The sequence below is a fragment of the Erythrolamprus reginae genome, chromosome 3 (genome assembly GCF_031021105.1).
Source record: "Erythrolamprus reginae isolate rEryReg1 chromosome 3, rEryReg1.hap1, whole genome shotgun sequence".
In the NCBI taxonomy this organism is placed as follows: Eukaryota; Metazoa; Chordata; class Lepidosauria; order Squamata; family Dipsadidae; genus Erythrolamprus; species Erythrolamprus reginae.
In genome coordinates, this window is record NC_091952.1 from 115,588,181 (window position 1) to 115,605,289 (window position 17,109).

Genomic DNA, 17,109 nt, shown 5'->3' on the forward strand with positions numbered 1-17,109 from the left:
AATAATAATAATAATAATAATAATAATAATAATAATAATAAATATATTAAATATGATTGTCTTCAAATGTAGTTAAATTTCAAGATCACTTGAATGTTCACATCTAATTTGAATACAATTTGTACCTGTTGCCCAAGGAATACATTATGTATGTCTATATTTAAGCACATTATTGTTCCAGCAACAATTTTACCTTGTTTATAAGAAAAATGGCTAACTTTTCCTATTTATTTCATACATGCATACATATGATGGATAGATAGATAGATAGATAGATAGATAGATAGATAGATAGATAGATAGATAGACAGACAGACAGACAGACAGACAGACAGACAGACAGACAGACAGACACAGAGACAGGCACACACACACACACACACACACACACACATACACACAGAGGGAGATACAGACTTCTAATTTCTTCTGTTTGTTGTTAGGACATCTGCTTTGTATCACAGCTGTGATTCTGATAGAAGGTGACATTTGTCAGCTCTGTTGGGGTCACTGAAGGGACAATTTCTTCAAGTAAACAACATTTTTCATTCCTTTTTAACCTGCAATGATGAACCTCTTCAAATAGAAGTTCAGGAGGGACAGTTAAAGCATAAAAATCTTGTACAGCTACATAAAATGTTCAAAGATATGTATATTTTACTATTCCAGTTTCAGTTTTAATGGATAATTACCTGTTTCCATCAAACAATGTATTGAATTCAAGTATATTATTACCCATCTTTGCATTGTACTTATCCTATGAAAAAATGTCTTCCTTTCTGAATTTCTCAGAATCTTCCTTTTTAATCAAGTGACTTATTAATGAATAACTTAAGGTTTGAAAGATGGTGGTTAACTCAGCAGTATAGCAATAGCACTTAGACTTATATACCACTTCATAGTACTTTCCAGCCCCCTTTTAGCAGTTTACAGAATCAGGATATTGACCCTAACAGTCTGGATCCTTATTTTACTGATCTCAGAAGGATAGAAAGCTGAGTCAATCTTGAGCTGGTCAGACTCAAACTGCTGGCGGTTGGCAGATACTGCCTCTAACCACTGCACCATCATGGTTTTTCCTATAGTGACACTGAATTAAAAGCTGGCAGACTGTGAATTCTACTCTTCCTTTCATTATGAACATTAGCTAGCTAACTAGTTGACTTTGATCATTGCATCCATTCAGCCATGGATTGAGAAGTTGAAAAACATCTATTTACCAATCTGCACTAGACCAACCTGATAATTTGATTATAATGACAATCCTGTTATATATTCATTTTTCTTTGTTTCTTGCAGTGAGCTGCTTATATTTGATAGTATAGTATTGGTATCTTGAAACACTTGTGCTAGCTTTTCTGTTATTTTTCTGCTGTTCTAGATGTTCACTTATTTTTGTTTCAGTTCTTCTTTCTTGGTTAGAGAGCTTTGTGCTTTCTGAGAAGAAGGCAGAGAACAAGGTGCCTGGTTTGGGAATGAAAAAGATTTGGTATCTATGCTGGGTTTCTTTATTGTTGACTCTTCCAGGTTTGACTAAAGTTTGAGCTACTTCTGGCAAGGCATTGATTTCTTTGCCCTGGGTAGAACTTAGTATTTGTTCCTGTTCTGTTTCTTTGAATACTTTATTTCATATTATAAATCAACAGTGATCTGATAGCCTCTGTTCTGTTCTTTCTGATTCTGAATGATGTTCTTTCATGAACTGGTGCATTCTTTTCAGATATTGTATCCTTGATGGACGTGATTTGTAATAACAGATATTTGTCCATCTAAATCTTTTTTTGTGTGTGTATTTGTGATGGATAAACATCTTTTCTTCCACCTATCAGTTTAGGAGAGTGGGAAAGATGGAATTTAAAATACGGAATGGGTTCCCAAAAATGTTCAAGTATTAAAATATTTTATCCTGTAAATCCCCAAATTTTGAGCTCCTCCTCCTTCTTGGTAATAGGGCAACTGGTTTTGTAAACAGGATGTTCTGCATCTCTGCCATAGTGTTTCAAAGTAGATTGCAGTTTTCAAAGATTTGTTTCAAAGCAATCATTTGCAAGAAGCAAACTCAGAAACCCATGGTAATAGTCTGATGGTTCACAACTGGCTGGCCCCAAATGAAAACGAAGGAGAAAACATAAATATTGTCAATTTCACCACTTATTTTTTTAGCCTACAGGGCATGTACCTGTAGAAGGTCTTGCAAGAATGTATAAATAATTGAAAGAGTTCAAGTCTATCCAACTGGCTTATCTAATCTTGCAACCTTGAGAATCAAATAATTTGTGAAGCGGTATGGGAGGAAGTACCTCATGATTCTTGACAAATGTATCTTTTCTTTTGTGTACACTGAGAACATATGCACCAAAGACAAATGTCTTGTATGTCCAATCACACTCATGATTCTTGACAAATGTATCTTTTCTTTTATGTACACTGAGAACATATGCACTAAAGACAAATGCCTTGTATGTCCAATCACACTTGGCCAATAAAGAATTCTATTCTATTCTATTCTATTCTGTAAAAATGGCCAATATGCAAGAATTCTTCCAGCTTCAAGGCTGTGTTTAAATAAAAACAGAAGTAATGCTATCTTTCTAGAAACATAGAATACTAACAACCATTCCATAGATATATCTTTGTTGTTGCATTTGGCTAGAAAAATGTCCCAAAAGACTGAAAAGAATAGACGTATAAGTATGGGCAGTATAATTTCCTTCTTCTTATGAAGTGGATTTTATTTTTTTCAGAATTTGCAGTAGCTCAAAAGATGATGTCATAGATTGAGCCAGATGTTTTGATCCAATTTTAATCAGCCCTCTCCAGGTAACAAATGAGAAACAATTGGGGAATTCTCTGTAGCTTCCAGAATAGTCTTCCATTTCCCAGTGTTATGAGCAAGATTTTTTTTTCAAAAGCAGTAATTTATCCCACTCAAGGAAAACCATGGAGAGTTTAATCTGAAAATATAATAGGGCAGGGATTAAACCTGTTCTCTGACCCAAATTACTCTGATAAACAAGACTTCTGTCTCTAATTTATACAGATCACACCAAGTTCTATTCTTAAAGTGTGACACAATTCTGAGAATTGGTCTTTTTACAAGTAAAGTTGAAATTTTCCATGGTTCTTTGAGTATTCACATCTTTTGAAACAGCTGCATTTTATTTCTTGCATGTCTCTCCTTGTAGGAAGCAATAGCTTTGTTTGGATTAGCACTATGGTTATTTGGTTTCTCTGGATGGCAATATGGAAGACAAAATTGGCCTCTCTACATTCCTGGAAATATTTACTATATTTAAAACTGCTTATTTGTTAAAGACTATATGACTTTGTTGAAGAGTTGGAAGGGAGAACACATAAGCTTACCCTTGTCTGTTCCTTCCTTCCTTCCTTCCTTCCCTCCCCCTCCCATCCATCCATCCATCCATCCATCCATCCATTTCCTTTGTTATCATAGCAGGAGCAATACAGTGAAACACCAGTAGGTTCTAGATGAGTAAATAAGGTGGGATGAAGGAACAATGTCTTACCACAATGCTGCACAATATCAGGTGGTACTTATGGAATGGGGTAACACTGGCTCACCAAGAAGTTTCTACACAGCAGGCAATTGCTGAGCCATCAAACTACACCCAGCCACCAGTATTTATAGAAGGAAGGCAGCTCAGGTCTCGCTGTGTTCGCCCTAGAACAAGGACAGAAACAGCAGCCTGAAGATGACGAGTGGGACCTCGTCGAAACGTCGCCAGAAATTTCCAAATCCTACACGGGAAGAAACCCGAATATACCAAGAACATCATACCTGTACCTGTGAAAATTTACGAAAAGATATATTTGAAGAGCAACCAGAACTTGCATAGAATATTCCAGATGTGGTTGCACAATTATATAACAGTATTATGACCATTCAATAATATGAGCTCTTGTGAATGCTTTACTGACAATTTTCATTACTATTATTGTCTATGATTTTCAATAGATTTTTAAATGGTTTAATTTGGTCTCTAATGTTGAAATAGAAAACATATTGATGCTGATTGTAAGTTGCTATTTATTTGGCTGATTTTATATGAATTTTATTTTGTTATTTTTGATAATAAAAAATAAATATGTTCTGGAAGAAAAAGAAAGCATTTTGGGGGTATAGTGCACGCCTTCCTTCCTTCCTTCCTTCCTTCCTTCCTTCCTTCCTTCCTTCCTTCCTTCCTCTGTCCTCAAAAACAAGATAATATATATTCTTTAATCTTCAGTTAAGAGAAGTACAAACCTTTAATGATGTGCTTTTAAATTTCCTAGTAAACCTAGCTGCTTTTTCATGAAATCCTCTGGAGGAACTAAAATCTAACAAATCATAAATTAATTAAACTGTTTGGATTGTGCCTCTAATATTTGTTATTTTTATGTTGATATTTATTTTTTTGGTAGTCAATAATGTCAGGCTACTAAAATATTATGTTTTTAATGTTCGTCCTTGGATTGGGTTTCAGCTAAGAGATGCAGGCTGTGAACTTCACCTGAATGAACACAAGAGAATTAAATTTAATCACTTGTACTTTATCAAAGCTGTCCTTTCCTGGATGAGATTACTGAAACAATTGCACCATTTATATTGCCCTTTCCTGCCAAGAATATCTAATAATCCTGGTAATCCTTATTTTTATTGATAAGTTATGTAAAAAAAATAGATTTTATACCAAGTGAGTATTGAATTGATATTAGAAATATTCTAAAACTACCCTTGTAATATTTAGCATATAATTTTATAAATTTAAAGATCTCTTGGTATCTGCAACCAGACATACACAAACATACACCAACCAGGAAAGACACAAACAAAACTTGCCAAGACATGTCACAACTGAAGGTATTCTTCCAATGCACTGGAACTCATGTTATAGATGAAATATAAGAATGCAAGAACACTGAAATATTTACTGAAGCTTTCCTTTGAAATTTCAGTGCAGTAAAAATGTTCTACCAATGTCAATGTAGAATTGGGTTATTCTTCTGTTCACATATGATACAGGCTTCCACCATTCCTTCCATCCCTTACAACCCTCAGAAAAGCCCTTATGAAGCTTACTCCTCTCCTTTTTTTTCCTCAGATGACTTGTGGAACTGCTTGCCACTTTGCTGATGGGAAGGCTAACAAAGTGAATGGCAGACTGCAAGGAAAACTACACCCCTGTTCCACATTCTAAAGTGTCCTCTAGTGCTTTTCCCTCCAGGAAGGAAGATGACTTATGCATTAGCCAAGCCTACCTTGCTAGCTGGTATCCAAGAATAAGGCATCCACTCCCTCATTCTTTTCTCATCAGCAACCACCATTAAGATATTTAAAATTACAGCCTCAATTCCAAAGCTGCCAATGGCTGCTCACATATTGGGCTTTACCATCAGATGATTGGATGCACAGGTCAGAAATAGATGGGAAAGAAGGTGAGGATATAGCCCTCCCTTGTACAGCCTATCGATTTTGTAGGAAGGGTAAATGTAAGAAATGGTGACCTGAAGCAGCCACAACTTTACCAAATTGTAAAGTTACCGAGTCTTCGGAGAGGGGCGGCATACAAGTCCAACTAATAAATAAATAAATTTCAATCCTGCAGGAATCACGAGTGCTTTATTTTGGACACATTCTATAAGCCAGCATAGTTGAAGAATGGCGATTCCAACACTGATTCATTGTTTCACTCAATTGAAGATTATAAAATATCAAACACACACATAGTAGATATAGTAGAATAGTAGATAGTAGATAGTAGAATATACTGTAGATGTGCATATGTATATAAATTGATGAAGGTGCAATAGCAGGATATTAGCCTTCTCTGTGGCAGCTCCAGTCCTTTGGAACCAGCTCCCTTTAGAGATTTGTACCACCCCCACCCTCCTGGCCTTTCGTAAGGTTTTAAAAACTCACCTTTGCCGGCAGGCTTGGGGCCATTGAACACTAGTATCTTGCTCCAGCCATATGTATGATTGTAAGTGGAATGAATGTGGATGACTGTTTTTTTATAAACTGGGATTTTTAGATTAGATTTTATGGGTTTTAATGTTTGGGTTTCTTCATGTTCTATTGTATTTACTCTTGTTTTGTAAGCCGCCCTGTGTCTGCGGAGAAGGGTGTCCTAGAAATCTAAATAATAAATAAATAATAATTAGGGCACCATAAATGAGAGATCCTGGTTCTATTCTGCTCTATTCTATACCTGTGAGAGAAATGTAGCATTGGCTAAGCTCAGAGTTACTAGATAACCCTTGGTGCTTTATGAAATATGTATAGGAGAAAGCTAGGTTCATGGGCTGCCCCTATTTATAGAAGAAAAGAATAAACCACTTAAGTTTGGGCATTAACTAACACAAGATTTATTGAAATGAGTTTCCTGCTAGTCTTAGACTGCACTTTTGTGCTCATTTACACAGAAACTAAGCATAACAGAAATTATGAATAACTTAAGGAAGGATCATAAAGCCATACTTGAGCTACTGACTGAAGAATATTTGAATGATATTTTTTTGTATTTGAATATAACTATCTGTTCAGCTTTAAGAAAGTGATTTGTATATTATCTTGATATGGTTGCATTAACTGACAGGTGATTTATAGGGTTTGCAGTGTGGTGAGCTGCTTTAAATTCAGTGTTTTTACGGCCCTGAAGACTTGAGTCAAATCAAATTTCCCATTTAATCTGCATTATCATCCTAAAAAATAGGCTATCACCTCAAGATAGGCACTTGAACCCAGCTGGTAACTAAACCTTCTATTGAAACGGGCTTGAGGTTTATGAACATTTTTCTCAGTATTTTTTCTTCTTCTTTTATATCTGTGACTATCCAGTCATAGAATTGGTCCTGTGAGGTTAAATGAAGTTACAAATTCACACTGTATACTCCAGTATCATTTAGAAATATAATCTTAGAATTGAACGCAGTTTAAAATAAAAAATAAAAAGGAAAAGGAAAGTGGGCAATAAGAACCTCTCTGGACATGAAGGGACATCTGGTATGACAGCTCTTGACATCCTGTATGTAATTGGTTTTGAATGCTTGACAGGTTTTTATAATGGTACCGAGGCACTCAAACTGGCAGGTAACTATGGGGAATAGATTGAGTGGTGCTGAGCCCATTTTCTTCCTTGAGAATCCTTTAGACACACTTAACATCAAAGATGTATTTTCTTTTAAGTTCAAGTGCTTATCATCTGGTACACCCTTTTTCATCAATTCAAAGAGTAGAACACCTAAAACTGCATCGCTCCACTTTATTTAATTAAACCTTTAATAAAAAGAAAGGGAAAATTGGAAACCTAGTTACATAAGAGGAAATAAAACATGGCTGCATATCTGAGAAACAAGTGTTTCTGTTACATCCTCAGTTATGGGTATTGGATAAGCTGCACTCAGAACGATTGAAGTCACAATCTTGAATTCCTTTTCCTGGGAATAATTATCACTGTCTTCATTTGAAAATGACTTTGAGTCATTTTTACTCAAAGTCCTCTGTGTAGGTTTATATTGTTCAGCATTAGTCCTAAACTATTTACTCCTTAGTAACTGTGATTGTGTTCTGTTTTCTATATAGGCAAATCATTCAAACCAACTATTTCCAACTTTCCAGAAGTAACACCGCTTTTGTGAACCAAGAGAAAGATTATAAATACTAGAACAGAATCACAGAGTTGGAAGAGACCTTGGAGAGCTCCTTGTTTAACCCCCTGCACAAGCAGGAGATCTTACACAGTATCAGTGATGGCAAACCTTTTTTGGTTTGTGTGACAAGAGGTGTGGCATATGCATGCATGCCCACACCCATAATTCCATGTGGGAAACAAACCCCCCCCCCCCCCCCGTGCATGCAAGTGTGATCCCTCCACTCCCAACACATCATGGCATGCCCGTTTTTCGCTCTCCCTAGACTTCATAGCCTTTCTAGGAGTCTGGGGAAGGTTAAAATGGCCTTCCCCACCCCCAGTGGCCCTCTGGATGCTCTCTGGGGGGAGAGAGACTGTTTTCACCCTCCCCAGGGTCCTAAATCCTGGGAAGAGCAAAAAAAATGGAACTTCTTTTCCCAAAAACTTTAACTTCAGACTACTTACAGTCGACTTAATCCCGTTCCTGAGAAGTCTTTAAAGGGTGTGCATAAGTGCACCATTGTGCTTACCATCCCTGACCTACTGCCCAATTTTACCTGTACCTACTTTGCTAATCTTTATGTTTAAACCAATGCCTATGATTTTGTACATGCTTAACAAATAAATAAATATTCAATATATAAAATATATAAATAGTTCTATGTTGCTTTTCCCCTTGATAAGTTTCCATCCTTTGTTTCTTGTTTTGCCTTCTAGTGCTTTGGGAAATAGGTTAACCCCCCTTGCCTTCGTGGCAGCCCCTCAAATATTGGAGCACATCTACATTTGTTTTTTTTACAATATGGTGACCAACACGGGATGCAGTATTCGAAGTGTGGTCTTACTAAGACTTTATGAAATGGTACTAATATAGGTACTGATACCAAGATGAGTCTGGGACCAATTGTTGAGGCTTAGCTTTTGTGAACTGTAGCCTACTATATCAGATTGTAGCCTACTACATCTTATTGTTGTGAGCCACCCCGAGTCTACGGAGAGGGGCGGCATACAAATCTAATAAATAATAATAATAATAATAATAATAATAATAATAATAATAATAATGGTTAAACAAATGTAGAAATAAAAGAGTGATGATTCAAGAGGGGTGAGTGAGGATAAAAAAAAGTTATTATTCTGTTGTAAATTACATGTGAGAGATATTACAAATACCTTATATATTAACAATTGCAATAGGTTAAAAATCTGTTAGGTTTCTGATACTTCCTGAGATGGCCAGAAACTTTTGATGTTTCATGTAGAAATGTGCTGATAAACTTATTTTACTCTGAAACAACTTCTTTGACATCTTGTTTGGAGCATTCTGGGAAATTACAAAACTCTGGTATTAGTTTGTTCTGAGTTCTGATGTTAACTTATTCAATTCTTTTGTTTAAAGTCTGACTCATCTGTTCAGAATCATCAGAAAGGCATTGGTCGCTGATAAAGATATATACAATATTAGACAAAAAATATGTATTGTATACTGCTTTTGATAGTGCTGTTGATGCAAATGTGGGGAAAAAATGTGGGTTTGTTGAAGGATCTGGTTCACATATGTATGCAATTGTTACGTGTTTCTTTTGCTTGTGAGAATTTGCTTCAGGTTAGGTATTTGTTTATTTGCAAGTAAGGACATGACACTTTGTGCCTGAGAAAGGATGATAGCATTGATCAATGTGTGTTTAACTTATTAATAATGCATTTTATTGATTTGAGCTATGGCTTGAGGATAAAAATGGTGGTTGTAGCAATTGTATTGTAGGTAACAATACTGTGATATACTGTTATTCTATTTTTGTGGTCTGCCATTTAGTCGGTTCTCTCTGGGAATTGGTTTGGCACTATTGATTTGTCCAGGGATCTCACTGAATGGGTAATTCAATCTCTTGAATGTCTGGTTTAATTCCATCAGTTGAGCATCTCTGTCCAGAAAATCAGAATAAATGCAGTTTTAGTCTAGAAACTGGCTATAGACAATGGAGCTGATGGTGGGTTGTGGATAGAAGCTGAGGCAGATGTGCCTGTCCATCTGTAAGTTTTCTTTGGAATGTACTGTTAATGTCTCCATTGTGTAGTTTGATTGTGATATCAAAAAAATGGATGACTTTTGTAGGTAAGTGATGGTGAGGTGAAACTTTTCGAGGTCTTGGTGGAATTTTATGAGAATACTGAGATAATACTGAGAATACTTTTACTATAAATGTTGCTAAACATAAAAATTTACACCACTTTCATTCACTTGGTTATTGAAATATTACCGTAGACTACAACCAGATATCATATTTTTCAGAGTATAAGATGCACTTCCTCCCCTCCAAAAGTGGGTGGAAATGTCTGTGTTTTATACTTTGAATATTGCAGGGGGATAGAGGGGTTGGTGTGCCACTGATCAGCTGTTCAAGAATGTTAGCTGGCAGTGGCAGTGAATGGACAGCAGTGAATGGGCTTTGCCAAATGGACCATGGTGGTGGCGAATGGATTGTGCTGAACAGTCCACAGGGAATGGGTGGTGGTGAATGGGCGGTGGAGAACAGGCTAGTGGTTGGCAGTGAATAGGCTGCAGCAAATGAGCTGCGGCAAATGGGGTGTGGCAAATGGGCCAGATGAATACCAGATGGATGAATACAAGATTTTTTCCCCTTGTTTTACTCCCCAAAAGCTATGTGTGTCTTATATGGTGTATGTATGTATGTATGTATGTATGTATGTATGTATGTATGTATGTGTATATATATATATATGACGGTCTTGGCATATTCGGGTTTCTTCCTGTGTAGGATTCAGAAATTTCTGGCAACGTTTGGCGAGGTCCCACTCATCATCCTCAGGCTGGTGCTTCTGTCCTTGTTCTAGGGTGAACACAGCGAGACCTGAGATGCCTTCCCTCTATAAATACTGGTGGCTGGGTGTGGTTTGATGGCTCAGTAATTGTCTGCTGTGTAGAAACTTCCTGGTGAGTCAGTGGGGTAACACCTGGGGTCGTTGATGTAACTGAGGTATGCTGATTAGTTAATGATTGTGGATTAGGGTGATATCCTGAGTAGTTGGAGCTTGCAGGCTACTTAGTTGTTTTGCAATGTGTGTTCTGAGTCTGGTTTCAGTTTGTATGGCTGGGATACGTTTGTTAATGAGGGCTGGTTTCCAGATGTCTGGTAGGTGGGAGGTATCATCACGCTTGTTCATATTTTGGGGATGTTTTTCTATCTCGATGGTTTCCATGATTATTCTTTTGCTGTAGTGTTCTGTTTTGGAAATTAATTCATCCACCTCTAGAATTAAATACAATTACATTTCTGATAAATCAACCCACTCAGGAATCCTTTCACTACAGTTTTGATTTTCTTGTTTCAGAGAGAAGAACTTCCATTATAAATAATGTATAGCAATTTTTTTTTTAAAGTGTTATATAAGAATCTCACTGGGAAAAAGATTGAAGGAATGCACAAATCCAAATACAATAAATAAAAATAAATAATTAAAACAAAAACAATCACACAATTGAAATTCATTGAAAAGGCCAATGTAACTAAATATATATTCACTTGATATTAAAAAGTCTATGAAGAGATGATGGCATCTTGGATTTTGACAAATCATCTGCTATACAATATGATGATACATCCCCCTCAAAAAATAATAATTCTGTAACACCAAGAAAAACTTTTCCTTTGCTGTATTACTACAAACAAGATGATGTCTGACATTTTGCGTTAAAGAGTGAAAGATGGATTAGTTCAGCCAGACATTCCATTTCCCAGAAGACTCAGTAAAAGGAATTTTCCATACATAACTCCAAAAAGGTATTTCAGTGTACAAAAGACTCAAAAACCATGAAGATAAAGCCAATAAAATATAAACTGGTTTTCTGGAACCTATGTCCAAGGATACAGATAAAGAGGCTATGGTGATTTTACATTATCTTTCTAGATACTATTGTAACAACCTTTCTGCCTCATATAGGCAAACATTCTGTAGTTCAGTTTACTATTGTGCATACACCATATTGGAAAACCTAACCCTTTAAAATGGTTAGTGCATATTCAAATGGGATAATCATAATACTTAATCAAAGTCTTAGTCTTCTTAATAATCAAACCAAATATTCTGTATTAATAATTTCTTGATTAACCAACTACTTAAGTTGTCTAGGAAAGACAAACACTTTCTTCTTCCTTGGAGACTGGTCTCCAGAAACATTTAATAGAAACATAGAAACATAGAAGATTGACAACAGAAAAAGACAGCATGCCGAACCTGAACCCAAACTTTTTAAAAAGTTCAGGTTCGGGTTCGGCATTTGGCCAAACATAACGAAATGCCGTCGCCCAGGAGGAGAGTGGGGAATCCCATTGTGGGATTCCCCACCTCCTTTTACTTGCAAGCAAAAGGAGGTGGGAAATCCGGGATTCCGGGGGCGGGGCTTTGACATCACGGAGACTACTTCCTGGCTGGCTGAAAAGGGGAGGAAGGATTCAAAGCCCCGCCCCCGGAATCCCATCGTGGGATCTCCTACCTCCTTTTGCTTGCAGTGCAAAATAAAAGGAAGCAAAGAAAAGGACGCTGCAGCGGTGCTGTTCGGGTTCAGGTTCAGGTAAAGTTCAGGTTCAGCGAACTCACCCGAACTTGACGGCAAAGTTTGGGTGAGTTCACCGAACCCGAACTTCGTTGGGTTTGCCCAAAACATGGTCCATCTAGTCTGCCCTGATACTATTTCCTGTATTTTATCTTAGGGTGGATATATGTTTATCCCAGACATGTTTAAATTCAATTACTGTGGATTTACCCACCACATCTGCTGGAAGTTTGTTCCAAGTATCTACTACTCTTTCAGTAAAATAATATTTTTTCATGGTACTTCTAATCTTTCCCCCAACTAACCTCAGATTGTGCCCCCTCGTCCTTGTGTTCACTTTCCTATTAAAAACACTTCTCTCCTGAACCTTATTTAACCTTTTAACATATTTAAATGTTTCAATCATATCCCCACTTTCCCTTCTGTCCTCCTGACTATACAGATTGAGTTATTTCCTGATAAGTTTTATGCTTAAGACCTTCCATCATTTTTGTAGCCCATCTCTAGACCCATTCAATTTTATCAATATCTTTTTATAGGTGAGGTCTCCAGAACTGGACACAATATTCCAAATGTGTCTCACCAGCACTCTATACACTGGGATCACTGTATTTCCAAATTCTGGAAATCCAGGCAGCTTTCCTGAATTTGGTGAAGACAAAGCTCTTCTGAAGCTCACTTAAGTGGCTAATGAGGTTGATGCTATCTGTGTTACAACTGTTCTTGTATGATGGCACTAGTTATTTATTGAAAAATTTTCACTTTAATTTATTGCCTATCTGCTACAGAGATTTTAATAATTGTATACAATGGATATTTTAGGCTGTGTATTTTATTATGGTTGCTAACTGATAGAGTCTTAATAGATTAAGATGGTATATAAATTCTGTGAGTCCTTTGGACTGCAAGGTGATCAAACCAGTCAGTCCTAGAGGAGATCAACCCTGACTGCACTTTGGAAGGCCAGATCCTGAACATGAAATGAAATACTTGATCCACCTAATGAGAAGGAAGGACTCACTGGAGAAGAGTTTAATGCTGGGAAAGATTGAGGGCACAAGAAGAAGGGTACGACAGAGAATGAGTTGACTGGATAGACTCACTGAAACAGTTAGCGTGAGCTTAAATGGACTCCAGAGGATGGCAGAGAACCAGAAAGCCTGGAGGCATGTTGTCCATGGGGTCGTGATGAGTTGGACAAAACTTTGTAACTAACAACAAAATTAACTGGATGGAGGGTAGATAGATAGATAGATAGATAGATAGATAGATAGATAGATAGATAGATAGATAGATAGATATAGATAGATAGATAGATAGATAGATGAGAGAGAGAGAGAGAGAGAGAGAGAGAGAGAGAGAGAGAGAGAGAGAGAGATTTTCCAGGATTATTTTCAGTGCAAAGTATATATTTTGACAAAAAAAACTTCAGTTTTTCTTATAATGTCAATGACAGCAAGTAGAAGCAGAGAGTGATGTGTTCTGACAATTGCTAACATTCCAAATCAACCATGAAAACAATTAATGGCATTATTTGTTATTTTGTACCAATCTTTATTGGTGTTGTGTTGGCTTTCCAACATGCTGCTTCAATCATTAATACAGAAATGGATTCCAGGACTAGAAATAAATAATAATAATACTGGGATTGCATCTTTGTAGTCCAGGTGTCCGGTCTTCCATTTCCTTTTAATATCACCACCTTCATTCATGGCCCATGTGTACAACCCACCCCAAAAATGACAAATGTTGCTTGAGCTACAGCAATGCACTGCTCACCAAGATCAGCCAGGAGCAATTTGGAAGATCTGTCAAAGTCCATTTAGCCTGTGAAACCATCACACATCTGCCTCCTCCCCAAAGGCAGCAGCATATCACCGCCATGCTTCAGTCCCATACTTTTGAATTTCATGCTTGCCTACTGTGACCATTTAAGAGAAGTGATTAATATGTGCAGCAGCTTCTAGCTGTAGTTCTTGCCTAACAAACTGACGATGTAAAGAGACACCTGCCTGTAATAGTGCTTTAGGCAATAAGCAGGATATCTTAGCACTATCCCACTAGCCATGCTTAAGCCCTCAACCAATTTAAAATGAAGCAGAATCATCTCTCTTTAATAGCTACTCTATAGGCAGATAGTCAAACATATGGAAAATGCAGATAGTGCTACCAATCTCCTATAACATATACATATATATTTTTTGTGAAATGTGAGCGAACAGATTTCCCCATTTTCTGTTCTCTTATTATTCTGGGCCTTCATTCTACCTGCCTCACAGTTTAATTTTTTAGAAGGTAATGACTTGAGGAATTGGCACCTACTAGGGTTACCGCAATTTTAAGTTTGCATTTTTCTTGATAGGTTCCTGGCATTCAATAGCAGACCTGCATGCTGATTGATGCTGTCCTCCAGCAAAAGGCAACTAGAGGGAAATACCAAGGCTGTTTAGCATGTGAAAACATTAGTTGCCACTGTCTCAAAATAGAAATGCATTGCCACTTTCTGTCTATTGATCTTTCTGATACAGATAGTCCTCAATTTAACAACAATTCACTTAGTGACCATTCAAAGTTGCAACAGTACTGGAAAAAAGTGTCTTCTGACCATTTTTCACACTTTTCACAACAAATTCAGATGCTTGGCAACTGATTCGTATCTATGATGGTGGCAGAGTCCTGAGCTCATGTGATCTCCTTTTGTGACAAGCAAAGTCAATGTGGAAGTCTGTTTCATTTAACAACCCTGATACTAACTTAATCACTGCAGTGATTCAATTAATAAACGTGACAAGAAAGTTAATCAAATGGGGAAAAATTCACTTAACAGATGCATCCCTTGGCAACAGAACATTTGGGCTCAAATGTGGTTGTAAGTTGAGGACCTGTAGCTTCTGATACGAAGGTGTGGATAAGGACTCTTGATGCAGATGAAGACTGTAGTAGATGGCACAGGTTGGACAATCTGGATAAAGTGCGAAGATCAACATTGTACAAGTGGAGGATTGCCAAGTTCCATTCCAGAGTCACAGTGAGACAATTTCCAGGTCCAAAAATGAGGAAACAATTGAAGTAGGGATCATTTTATATGCTAACCCATAGCAAATTACAGAGCTATCAGCTTTATGAAGCAGACCAGGCATGAAACACAACTAGATATGCTAATTCTACTTTAATCTAAGGCAACAATGATAGAAACAAGTCTGAAAGTACAATTCTCCCTCCATCTCCTTGACAATCTGAGAAGCCAAGATGGGATTTTTTCCTTTGCTAGCTCTTTTATTTTTTATTTATTGATTCATTTGTCCAATGCACAATACATATGGAAGAGAATAGACATGAAGTAACATATATAAAGATAATATGTAAAAATAGAGAAGATATATGAAAGGAAGAAAATATATATGATATATGAGATAAAGGAAAGACAATTGGACAGGGGACGAAATGCACACTAGTGCACTTATGTACGCCCCTTACTGACCTCTTAGGAACCTGGAGAGGTCAATCGTGAATAGTCTAAGGGAGAAATGTTGGGGGTTAGGGGTTGACACTATTGAGTCCGGTAATGAGTTCCACGCTTCGACAACTCGATTGTTAAAGTCATATTTTTTACAGTCAAGTTTGGAGCTGTTAATATTAAGTTTGAATCTGTTGTGTGCTCTTGTGTTGTTGCGGTTGAAGCTGAAGTAGTTGTTGACCGGTAAGACATTGCAGCATATGATCTTGTGGGCAATACTTAAATCGTGTTTTAGACGCCATAGTTCTAAGCTTTCTAGACCCAGAATTGTTAGTCTATTTTTGTAGGGTATTCTGTTTCGAGTGGAGGAGTGAAGGGCTCTTCTGGTGAAATATCTTTGGACGTTTTCAAGGGTGTTGATGTCTGAGATGTGGTATGGGTTCCAGACAGATGAGCTGCATTCAAGGATGGGTCTGGCAAAAGTTTTGTAGGCTCTTGTGAGTAGTGTGAGATTGCCAGAGTAGAAGCTACGTAGGATCAGGTTAACAACTGTAGAAGCCTTTTTGGCGATATTGTTGCAGTGGGCTTTAGCATTTAGGTCATTTGATATTAGTATTCCAATATAGCTGCAGGCTATATTGTCTCTTTCCTCAGTGGTTCTTAACCTTTTCTTCACCATGGATGTTAAATAACTTTTTTGGCCATGGATCATGGCCATGGACCACCAAGACTTAATTCAAAATATAAATAATAACATTTCCTCAACCCGTTACCTAGCCCCTGTGATAATATCATGTACCCTTCCCAGGAGTCCAGGGACCACAGGTTGAGAACCACTATCTTACTTGATTGTTCCCCACTAGGCTGCATTTCTTGACCCATTCTCTCAAAGTCTTTCACACAATCATAATTGGTCTCTGGATTGAGGATGCACCTAGATCCCACCTTGATAATATTCTGAAAAATCTTTAAAGACATGACTATTTACCTAATTGTCATGATAGGATACCTTTGATTGTGATGACTTATATTTGTGATTATTCTGTAGTTCTTTTTGTATTTTCTTTTGATTAAATTTTCTATATTATGCTCCTTTTATGTTATTTAATATTGTGTCCCATCTGGAGTGGAGTCAGGTGGCATCCAAACTGAATAAATAAAGATTGAATAAAAATAATGGGCAATATGCCAACGAATCAAGTTCAACTTTCCTTAGTAGGGTGTTTAACTTTCCTCATTTCCTCACATTGTAAAATATCCATTATGATCTAGAACAAGAAGGAAGTAAAACATATTTGGTTAACATGAGCAGAGGCCATTTCAATATATGTTTGATTTCAAGGACTCACATTATTTCATAGGTACAAACAATTTGGAACTGATTCTACTTTATATTCCTTGGGGATAAGTAGAGGTAATACTAGGGCTATAACTCTTTATCTCCT